The sequence below is a fragment of the Cupressus sempervirens genome, chromosome 10 (assembly GCF_028749045.1).
Source record: "Cupressus sempervirens isolate cs-2001-9-10 chromosome 10, ASM2874904v1, whole genome shotgun sequence".
Lineage (NCBI taxonomy): Eukaryota > Viridiplantae > Streptophyta > Pinopsida > Cupressales > Cupressaceae > Cupressus > Cupressus sempervirens.
In genome coordinates, this window is record NC_143127.1 from 875566217 (window position 1) to 875578675 (window position 12459).

The window sequence follows — 12459 nt, forward strand, 5'->3', positions numbered from 1 at the left end:
CTCGTAGAAATTGTAGTCAAACACAATTGGAAGGTATTTCAAATGAATGTGAAATTTTGGTCCCTTAATGTAATGTTTAAGGAAGAGGTATATGTGGAGTAACCATGTGGTTACAAACTTCTAGGCAAAGAAAAAAAGGTTGTATAGATTAAAATGAACTCTTTATGGATTGAAGTAGGGTCTATAGAAGCACTATGTGATTTTTGAGATAGAATATGTTGTGAGTTGTGATTTGTCCTAAATTATTTGTAGCTCCTTGTGAGAAAACTTGTAAGAGATTTGTACAACTCTAGATCTTTGGGTGCAACTCTAGAATGGTGCAAGTTATTTTTTATTTTGGAGATTCAATCATTAGTTTTATTTTATGGATTTGTATGTTTTACTTTAACATTTGTAATATTTTATTTCCAAATTGTAATAGTAAGGTAGAAATATTGTTGCATATCTCTAACTCTTGTCATTTGATGTCTCTAACAATAAGAAAAAGATAGTTATAAGTTTCTTTGTGTTTAGTTATATTTAGAGATCTTATTCTATTCATGAACAACATAACTACCTAACTATAATAGCTTTCTTTAGAATGTTCTTCAATCACCTGATATCTTTAACTAAATGGATAAATTTAAAATTCATATTGATGATAACTAATGAATGTGATCTAAAATGCTACTGACTAATGTTAAACTATAGATTTACTAATGCCATACTATCATTGAATCCCACATCCTACCTATCAACAATCTGAGTGTAGTAGGAAATTTGAGATTTAAAAATACGTTCAAGTGACACTTGCAAGTGATATGTATATAGAACTATGTTATCATAAACACAACGGATGAGAGTTATGAAGAAGATTTTTCTTAGAGTGTCAATTTTTTATAATTATCTTGTATTCATGCAATTTACTTTGAGGAATTTGTGAAAGAAGAGAAATAGTGTAAGACCACAAATTAGGAAATGGATGTAATAGAAAGAAATGAAACTTAGGTGCTAATTGATTTTCCTCGCAAAAAGTAATTTATTAGGGTTAAATGAGTTTACAATACTAAGTGCAATGCTAAATAAAACAATAGATAATTGTAAGGCAATTTTGGTGGTCAAGGGCTACAAACTTCACTTTGGTAGAGTCTTTGATGAGATTTATTCTCCTATTTAAATGATAGAAATCATACATGTTCTCATAGAAATTGTAGTCAAATAAAAATGGAAGGTGTTTCAAATCTATGTGAAGTCTTCCTTCCTTAATTGAATGTTTAGGGAAGTAGTATGTGTAGACTAACCATGTGGTTATGAACTTCTAGGTCAAGAACAAAAAGTGTATGTGTTAAAATGAACTCTTTATGGATTGAAGTAAGATATATAGGAACTGTGGCATTTTTGAGATTGAATGCATTGTGAGTAGTGATTTCTCTCGAAATTATTTGTAGTACCTAGTGAGAATATTTGTAAGAGATTTGTCTAACTCTAGGTCTTTGGGTGAAAATCTAGAAAGGCGCAAGTTAGGTTGTAGGTTGTGTTTGGAATATAAGAGGAGTAACTAAGAGGGGGAGGTTGAATCAATTACCACTAAAATAAATCCCATATCCATCAGATGCCAGCATTGAACATAAAAACCACTAAAAATTATATTCCTCAACAAACACATAGGCTCTCGGTTAATACTGATATTATATTGTAACTTAGTAACCATTGAAATAACAATTGTAATTCGGTAAATTCTTAACATGAAAATTTTAAGATATTTTTTGTGATTAACCTTAATTAACTTAGTTGCATACACATGAAAGAAATAGCATGAACACAAGTGACACCAAGATTTAACATAGAAACTCAATTTGGGAAAACCACCAATAGAAACTAGTTATTATTTTTCATTCTTTTGAAGTGAGCCCTATCAGGAGCCAACCCTATTAAAGGTTATAAATACACTATTAAGTGTGACCCTACTAGAGGATTTAATCACCTTGTTAGGAGTGGCCTTGTTAGAGGTCTTTAGACACTCCAATCTAGAAATGCCACCTTGTTAGAGGATTTGCAAATAGCTATTAAGCCAACTCTGTTAAGAGATTTAGATCATCGCTACATTGGTTAGAATGTGACAATGAGATGGCCTAATTTATGATGCAACTGAATTGCTAATTATAGATCTCAATTTTGGCTTAAATACTTGATCCTTCCTAATTAAATGTATCTTTGAATTTCCTCAAGAATATTCTATTTATCCTTCTAATTAACTTCCTTTTAACATATTCTAGTCTTCAATCCACTTTCACACATTCAATCCTCAACTTGACCTTATACTTATATCATATCCATTCTCAAGTCAGCTTGAATACAACTTAGAATAATTAATATTCTTCTTCTCATTCAGCTAGAACCAAAAAAAAAATCCATTAAACTTAATATGCCAAAATAAGAAAATCCTTCATTAGCCAACCCTGCTCAGTAGAAACTAACTCAAAAATGATATTCTTGTGTTAACCAAGAAAAGTCGGTTAACACTGCACCTTCACAAAGTTCCTTTGGTAATTGAGTAAGCTTAGTTAACACTAGTTCCATCCAAAATTTCCATTTTTACCTGAGAGAGCTCATTTAAAATTCAACTTCTATAAACTAGTCTTTGACACCCAAGTGGACTTAGTAGTCACTATCTTCTAAACTTAGAAAATATTGGAATGCTCTATAGATATAAAAAACTATCTTTATTGCCTGAGTGAGCTCAACATACATTTTCTGGTAAAGATATGCAATTTTGTTTAACATCAAAGACAATAGATAACTAACCAATAGTTTTCAACAATCTCCCTCTTTGGCATAGATGGAAACACAACATGTCATAAAACAATGGAATTTCAAAGAAAAATAAAGTAAGGAAAATATCCTTAGTTTCATTTTGATTCCCATCCATGAGAACTCCCTCTATCAGTGTGAACTCCCATTGCCTTTAGTTTCTCCCTCTATCACCAAATTTGTCTTCAACATCTTCTTTTGATACCAAACTCTCCTTCTTTAATATCAAACCAAGTTCTTCTTATTTGATATCTCTGTAAATTCTTCCTCATCACAAAACTCTCTTTTATTATACAATTTCCATGAATATGACATCAAACTCTCCTTCTTTGACATCTTATGCCAAATACATTACTCAATGAATAGAAATATACCTGATGTACTAATTCATAAGCAATTTGTCCTCTCAAAACTGCATCAACTAACTGATCTTCAACATGCTTTGGTTGATGCATCACTAAACTTTATTTAATGAGCTTCAAATAGAGCAATAACCCCTAACTTACCTCTTAGATACAAAAATGCATCCTTGGCTAATGGCTTTTTGAATATGTCTACAATTTATTCTTTAGTCTTTACATATTCCAATCTTACCTCTTTATCTCGCACCAATTCTGTCAAAAAATGATATTTTATTACAATATGGTTGGTCTTGGTATGTATCATAAGATTCTTTGATATATTAATTCTAATATATTAATTGTATTGGGGTTATCGTAGAAGATAACCACTGGATCCTTAATTTCTAGCTTCATACCTACCAACAATTGTTTGAACCAAACAACATTGCAAAAATTAATTGCTGCTGCAACATACTCTTCTTCTACTATAGACTGAGAAATGCAATTCTTCTTCTTAGTTGTCCAAAACACTAGTCTTTTACTAAGAAAGAATGCTCCACCACTGGTTCTCTTCCTATCATTAATACTTCCTACCCAATCAACATTTATAAAGGCTTTCAAATCTAAAGTGCCTCCTTTCTTGTACCATAATCCATAGTCTTTAGTACCCTTCAGATATCTCATGATTCTTTTGATTTCCATCATATGATTTTCTTTTGGATTTGCTAAGAATCTTGCCACCATACCAACTACTAATGCAATATCAGGCCATGTATACACTACATATTGCAATTTTCCAATCATTGATCTGTATATGGTCTAATCTACCTCTTTGGAATCATCATTCATGTAAAGCTCATGTCTAGTAGATATATGTGTTTCAATTGGTCTTGAATCTTCCATTCCAAACTTCTTTAATATCTCCTTGATATAATTGGATTGAGTACTGTAGATACCATCTTTCTTTTCCTAAATCTATAATCCAACAAAGAATTTTATCTCTCCAAACATGGACATCTCAAAGTATTTACTCATTTTCTTTGAAAAAACTTTCCATAAATCATCTTTTCTAGTGAATAATGTGTCATCCACAAATATTTCTCCCAACATAACATTCTTTTCTAGTCCTTCTTTGATGTATAGGATTTTGTTGTCATTTGTTCTTTGAAAATCAATCTATATCAAATAGTTATGAAGTCTTTCATATCAAGCTTTGGGAATTTTCTTGAGTCCATACAATGCTTTGTGTAGTTTACAAACTATATTCTTTTTTCTAGGATCTACAAAATATTCTGGTTGTTCTATGTAAGCTTCATCTTCAAGAATTCCATTCAAGAATGTAGATTTCACATCCATTTGATAAACTTTAAATCCTCTACATGCAACATAAGAAAGTAAAGTCATAACACCTTCTAATCTTGGAATAGGAGAAATTTTTTCACCATATTCAATACCTTCTTCTTGAGAATAACCTTTGCATACTAACCTTTCTTTGCTTCTAGAAACTTCTCCATCTTCATTCATCTTATTTCTAAAAAATCACTTTATGCCAATTACATTCTTATCCTTTGGTCTAGGAACAAGAGTCCATGTCTTATTACTTTCTATCTATTTTATCACTTCATTCATTTCTTCAATCCAATTTTCATTATCCAAACCATCTTTAACTGATCTATGTTCAAATTCAGTAAGAAAATATTTACCTTTCAATTTGTTTCTTGTCATTGTTTCATCTAACTTGTCTCCAATGATTTGATCAAGTGCATGGTGGCTTCTAACATATCTTTCTAACATAGGTACTTTGGATCTAGAACTTGTTCCACTAGCCTTTCCATGATCTTCTGTGTCAAGATTGGGTTCCATTGTCTGTGACTTGGGTCCTTCAAACTTGGTTTTCTCTGGCAGTAGCTTGGTAGCCTCTATTTGTGACTCGAGTTCTTCAGATTGTAACTTGGGTTGGACAAGTTGTAACTTAGTAGCTTCTAGAGATTTTGGGGACTCGGGAGGTGAAGTCTCTTGACTTCCAATTGGATTTGGCAATGTATTAGGTTCATAGGAGATAAAATTTCTGTAATCTTTAGGTTCTTTTCTTCTCTCTTCTTCACTCTTTTCTACAAATTCATCAATTCTCACATGTGCACTTTCTATGATCTTATAAGTGGGTACATTCAAAAATTTATATGCTTTTCTTCTATAGGAATATCCAAAGAATATGCCTTCATCACCTTTGAAATCAAATTTACCTTTCCTAGATTCCTTCAAGATATAACATTTGCTACCAAATACTTTTGAGTAACTTATATTAGGTTTGTAGCCATATGATAAATCATGCAAATTTTTATTTGAATCTTTCTTGAGCTATACTATGTTCAAGGTATTCACTATAGTACTTATTGCATCCTTCTAGTACTTGATTGCAACATTCTTTTCTATCATTAAAGTTCTTGCACAATTCATGATGGATCTGTTCCTTCTTTTAGGTATACCATTCTGATGTGCTGTACTAGGGGCTAATACTTGTCTTTTCATTCCTCTTTTAGTGCAAAATTCATTGAATTCATTGGAAATGAATTCACCACCTCTATTAGATTTTAAACACTTTAGCTTTTTTCTAGTTTCCTTCTCTACTCTTGCCAGATATCACTTAAAATTTTGAAATTCTTTAGACTTATCATTTAGATACATTACAGTCATCATTCAAGAATAATCATCAAAAAAAAAAAATACTTATCTCCACTATACCTTTCAATTCCAATAGTTCCACATAAGTCAGTATGAATGAAATCTAAGACTTTTTTAGATTGATATTTTTTACTTTTGAAACATGTCTTGCCCAGCTTACCAATTTGACAATTTATATATAGGCCCATATCAAGTTTCCTCAATCTAAGAATACCTCTAACTATTTTGGTATTTCTTATTTTGATCAAGTTATCAAAGTTCACACAACATAACCTTTTATGTAATAACCATCTTTCTTCTACTTGAGTAATGAAACATGAATTTTCACTAAGATCTAGGTAGAATAATTTACCATTTGTTTGGTTACTAGACCCAACTAGATTTCCTTTTCCATCCAGCATCTTGGCCTTCCCATTCATTAATTCTACCTTGAATCCACTTTTATTCATTAGATTATGCTTTAGTCCTTCAACCCAATAAGCATTATCAACATCTAAGTTCATTGGTGAGTGAGATACAACCTTTTCCCTTTAGGCAACATGATTTATTGTTTCCAAATCTCACACTTCCACTATCATTGTGTTCCATATGTTCAATTTTTTTTTGTCACCACTCATATGATTTTGAAACCCACTATTAATTATCCCTGTATCATTTTTTCTAACATGAGAAATAGGTGCCATTTTATCTTCTTCATCATTAGATTAATCTTTTATAGTAATATAGACCATCTCATTGTCATCACTACAATCTAAATCTTTAGACATAAAAGAAGATTTCTTACCTTTATCCTTGTTGTCCTTAAAGTTTTAGAAATGCTTCTTTCCTTTGAACTTGTTGTGCTTCTTTTCATCTTTGTCTTCTTTGTTTGGACACCTTGCAACAATGTGACCAACTTCTTCACAAGAATAGAAAATTAAAGGAATCTTACCTTTATACTTTCATTTGCATTTGGGACACCTTCTTGCAACTAATGCTTCAATAATTTCAAGATCACTATCAGAACTATCTTCTTCTTCACTTTCGTGTCATTTTCCTTTTGATTATTTACCTTTCTTCTTGAGTGACAACTTGGCTTCAAAAGTAAACTCAAGATTGTTAGAACTAGGTGTTGGAAATAAAATAGGGATAGTAAAATTTGAGGGAGGTTGGGCAAGGGGGTGGCAGTGAGGGGTGGGGGGGGGGGGGGGGTGGGGGTGTGGTGGGGGGGTGTTGGGTGGGGTGGTGGGGTGATGGTTGGTGAACCAATCCTTCAAAACTTTAACCATAAACTTATTCACCACACATCCATCTCACAATTTGCATGTAAATTGAAATAGCTAGCTAAACATAGTCATCCATAGTATGAAAGTAAATAAAATTCAACACATATATGACACAAGATATTTGGTTACCCATAAATTATCCAACGAGAAGGTAAAACTAGGGTGAGGATGACACCCACAAATCTCCCCTACTATAGTAATAAAGTGTAACCAATGAAGGCTACAAATTTTTATTATAAATTATGATCTACCCTATGAAATGCTTGCCTTGTTAAAGGCTTATAAGATTGTTAGATCTTACCTTGTTAAAGGATTTCAACACCTTGTTAGAAGTGTGCCTGATTAAAGGATTATAACTTACAATGAAGTAAGAAGTCTATTAGAGGATTTATAATACCTATTAGGAATACTCAGTTAAGAGATTTAACTAATTTACCTGAAAGAATATATCAACAATGATCCTTCAATTAGCACTCTATTGCTAGATAAAAAATCACATCTTCTCTAATGTGTACTCAATCCTCTTTGATTAGATGTATCATTTCTATCCTCTAATTCCTTTCCTCTTTTCTCCTCTCACTGATTTTGTAATGTATCTCAATTCACAATTGCATGATTTGTGCATTCAAACTTGTTTCTTTGCTCCTTCCACATTCATACAAAGCTTAGGGTTTTTCTTCGTTAAAAAGACCTAGGTAAATTAGGGTTAGGTATGAATCAATGATTGTGATTCTCCAATTTTTGTTGCTCAAAAAATCCTTTGAAATGATTGGTTGAATGTACTGCATAGTGATCTACAATATAGATTCATCCTTATCATCTTAGAATCATAAAATAATCTTTAAGTCAGCCCAAAAATGTTTTACATAGAAGTTTGTGCCATTACAAACAACTATGTCTAAAATTGTTTCCTCGACACTTGAAGTGTTTGATGCTCGGCATCCACTATATCCCCAATGTTGTAACTTAGCCTTTGAATGACTTGAAATCTACTATCTACTTGGTACTTGAGTGATTTGAAACTTACTAGTTACTTAGCATATATTGTATATCTGACAACTTATGCTCGACATACACTACTTTTTCAGCATGAACTAAGCAATTAACTTAAGTGTGTTGTCAGTCATAAGTGAAAACCAATATGAGATTCACAATCTCCTCCTTTGACATCAGTCAAAAAAACACTTGGTCATACATGAATGACCTTAGCCCTTGAGCTGAGCTCGGACAATCTTCACTTCAATACTTGAGTTTCCAAAATTTCAAAAGTTCAAATTTTGCAATACACTTATGATGTATCAGTCATACCTTATCAGTCATAACTCAAGAAAATTTGTAACTCCCCTTGAGTTGATTATTCTATTGTGATTTTGATTTTGAATACTCCTACTGAGTAGATCTATTGTGTTGACTATGTCTCTATATTCTCTATTTTTTACTCCCCAAAAAACTTATCTCTCCTTTCATGCATTCTCCCATTCTCTTCATTCTCTCCCCCTTCATTTATTCTTGCCCATTTTACACCTATGTCGTGGGTTGTACACAAATTTTGTTTTTGTCCAAGAAAAATTTATGGACCTCCATCATTATGTTTAGTGAAGCATCCCAGTTGTCACATTCTACCTCCAAAATTTTTATCTATATGTCTAACTTGGTAGCAAGGGTAACTAAGCCTCCATGTGTAGAAAGATGGGGATCTTTCTTCAACAATGTCTTTGCATAGGCTAGTTCCTTATGTAACACCTCCATGTTATGGGTGAACATGGATTGGATGTTGATCAATGTAACCATAATATTTTCATCTTGAGCATGTAAATATATTAACTAACCTTGTGCTAGTAACAAATTTCTAAAATGAGACTAACCTTGACTAGGAGATTACTGTAGAATGTTACCTATTTTCTTCATATTCCCTCCAGATGGTCAATATCTCTTTTCACTTCTTTTGTGAATAGAGGAACATCACATAGCTTGTTCTAAAGAGAGAAAATGTATTCCAACATCTTCTTCACACCCTGAATCTTGGTTTATAATTCAACCTAGTGTAGCGCAATGGCAGTAGATATTTGTTCATTCGACTTTGTTTGAATTTTTTTCACAGACCATTCCAATAATTTGACATTGGTATCTTGGTCTTCATCATTGATACTTTCTACAATATTTTCCAACTATTGAATGCATCAAGATATATGTCCTTGATGTCATGAAGTTCTTATTTCTTCATCTGCTCCCTTCTAAGCAGTTCTTGGTGCTTCTTCCTTGCTAGAGCATCCTGCAATATGCTCATTTTCTCTATTGTGATTGTTGTAAGATCACACTTTGGTAATTAAATTACCTCATCTAATTTGATATTACCATAGGATGTTACCTCATCAAACTTAGATGTGCTAGGACTTGGCCTTGATGCTTGCAAAGTTGTAACTTCAATACTTGGCCTATGAAGTGCTTGACTAGAAGTAGGAGTAGCAGTGTCTAGTAAGGTAAGAAATGTTTGTATTTATATTAATTCCTCTAGCTTCATAGTCAATATTGAATCCTCAATCCTATCCTTCTCCTTTTCTTTGATCTCTTCTCCATCTTGTGCTTGTTGTGTGGTGCAGGACTAGTTTCTTGACCTTTTTGGAATGGTGTCCTTTCTTTCTCAATTATTGTGATTATTGGTACCTTGGTGCTGATATGTGAAGGAAATGTGTCCTTCCTATGGTATATTACAATAGATATTGTAGGTTTCACCTCTATAGATTGATAGGGAGAACTTGATAATGATGGTGTTTTTCCCCCCACAGATGCGAATTCTACCTTCTCAATTTCATTCACACTCACCAATAAAGGATGACTGCATAATTATGCCTTGGCTATAGAATTAGTTAGTATCTTCTACATATCCTACTATGTTAGGTGATTGATGTTCTAAATGGTGGTGTCAGACACATTGTTAACCTTTAATATATAGGCTTGAGGACTGGCACTTGACATGTGTACTTCTTGTACATTTTGTTCTTGTTGTTGCTGTTTGTCAGCTATTGCCTCTATAGTGCCTTCTTCATGTACTTTCATCACAAGTTCATCATTGGTTGCTTCAACTACCTTTTCTCAGCTTTGTCTTCACCTACTTGATTAGTTGTTTTCTCAATAGCCTTTTGTGTTTTCAACCCATAAATTAACTTCCATATTTATGTGCTTTGTTGAACAATAGATTCAATCTTGTTCTATAAAATGTTAAAAGATTGGTAATTTGGAGGAAATATTCCCTTATACTTGTTAATATCTTTTGTCATCTCATATTTGTCCAAATCTAGCATCACTCTTGCAAGTGTATTCTCTCTAATATTTCTCTCTATTGTAAACTATATTTCCACCTTTTCTCAACTATATCATATAGGCTCTTTGGTTGTGAGTTGGAAATCTCAATTGGAGTCATCTCAAAAGTTTCCATCATGGCATATATAGACTCTTCTACTTTATTCATATATAACTTCCCAAGTTTATCAAACTCAACATGTGTGAATCTACCCGAATCAACATTATTTTAAACATTTTCACTCAAGTTGTCCAAATAAGAAGAGGGATAATGACTAACCAGTTTAAATTGGTTGTTATCATCTGACTCAATCCTCTCCTCATCTGATTTAGTTGGGGAAATATACTTCCTTTTTTGCTTCTACTCAAGTTCATCTTCTTTTGTAGTTATACTAGCTCTCTTGCCTTTAGGCTTTAGAACCACCTGAGTCTTTTTGGCAGTAGCTCTTGTGCTAGGCCTAGTAATAGGAATTGTAAGATTTTTTTGTGAAGGTTTCACAATCTTTTTAGGTTTTCTTACTGATGGCTAAACTTTTCTTTCCTCATCTTCTCTTCTGTGGCAACATGTGCTTCATTAGCTTCTTCTCCCTTGGCATCTTCTTCAATTTTTGCTTCCTCTTCTCCTTGGTCCTTGCCTTGACCCTGTGTGATAACAAGTGGTGCTTGGGTAGGTGCATCTTCATCATCTCCATTATCTTCTTCTTCCTCATCTCCTTCTACCCCTTCACCATTGTTCTTTGAGCTTCTTCACAAGCTTATTCTTCTTCCTCATTAGAGAATTTTTATTTAACTCGATTGTGATCTTTGACTTTTCTACATCATAGTTTCCAAAAGTAGTAGCATCTTTATCTAGTTCTTCTTCTAGTAAAGTATTGATGGTTGTAGATGCATCATCAACATTAAACTCATAAGGTAGTGGTTTGAGCCATCTCTCCCTTCGAATAATACCTTGAACATAAGTGAAATCAACATCAACTAGAAAATAAACATCATTGAAATGGTTCTCAACTAGTGACACTCTCAAAATTATCTCCCAGTTGCTCTATAAATTCACCAATCTACACTGCAAATGATTTGTTGGTTTTCCAAGCTATTTTCCCAAATAAGAGAAAAGTGTTATGCACATAGAAAAATACAAAAAAAAGTATTGAACCAAATTTGTACTATGCACTTCTTTTTTCCTTATGGCTCCCATGTTCTCAGATAATTGTTGGAGTTGTAAGTCAACAAGTTCAAAAGAATGGTCGTTCTTCACTATCTTGTAACCCAAATCCACAACCATACATGTTACACTATTCAACCTGCTAGATTGAAAGAACATATGTGCAATAATTCTTACTACAAATGAAATTAAGTGATCAGTAATTGTATCTATGGTAATCCCTCTCTTGTTCCATAGTGCCCTTGTATTCTTTTCAATTGCCTCTTTTGCATCACTCCTCATTGTCTTAGGTCTATCTGGGGTTGGATACCCTATCACTCTATGAATGATTTTTTTTGTGATTTTGATGGGGCCATCCTCCAACCATATAGAATTTTCATGAATTCTACTAAGAACAATCTTTATCCATTTTGTCTTGAACATGTTTGGAAAATCTAGGGCATGGATTAACCCTTTCCTCACTACAACCTTTTATTCTTCTTTCAATACTCCATTTTCACACAATTTTTAATAAAAATATTTTATTTCCATGTCTCCAATTCTTCCAACCTTATAAGTGTAACAAAATCTTATATCTTTTATCATCACAACTTGTGGTAGTATCATAGATAACACACCAGACAAGTCTCCTTTATATGAAATGTCAAGAATTACCTAGAATTGTGGTTGTTTGATCTCATTACTTATCAATTGAACATTCAAAACTTCCTTTCCTTCCTTAACCACAACAACAACAGAATTAGACAGCATAATAACTAACTAAGGTTTGCAAGTGTAGCTTGGCACATGATAAATACCTTGAAAAATATGATGATTGGTGTTGAGTAACAATTAAACTCAGTTTGCAAATTATTGAATCCTTTTTCTCCAATTTTTCTTCGACTCTTCATGCTCTCTTCAATCTAAAATAATTGAAAAT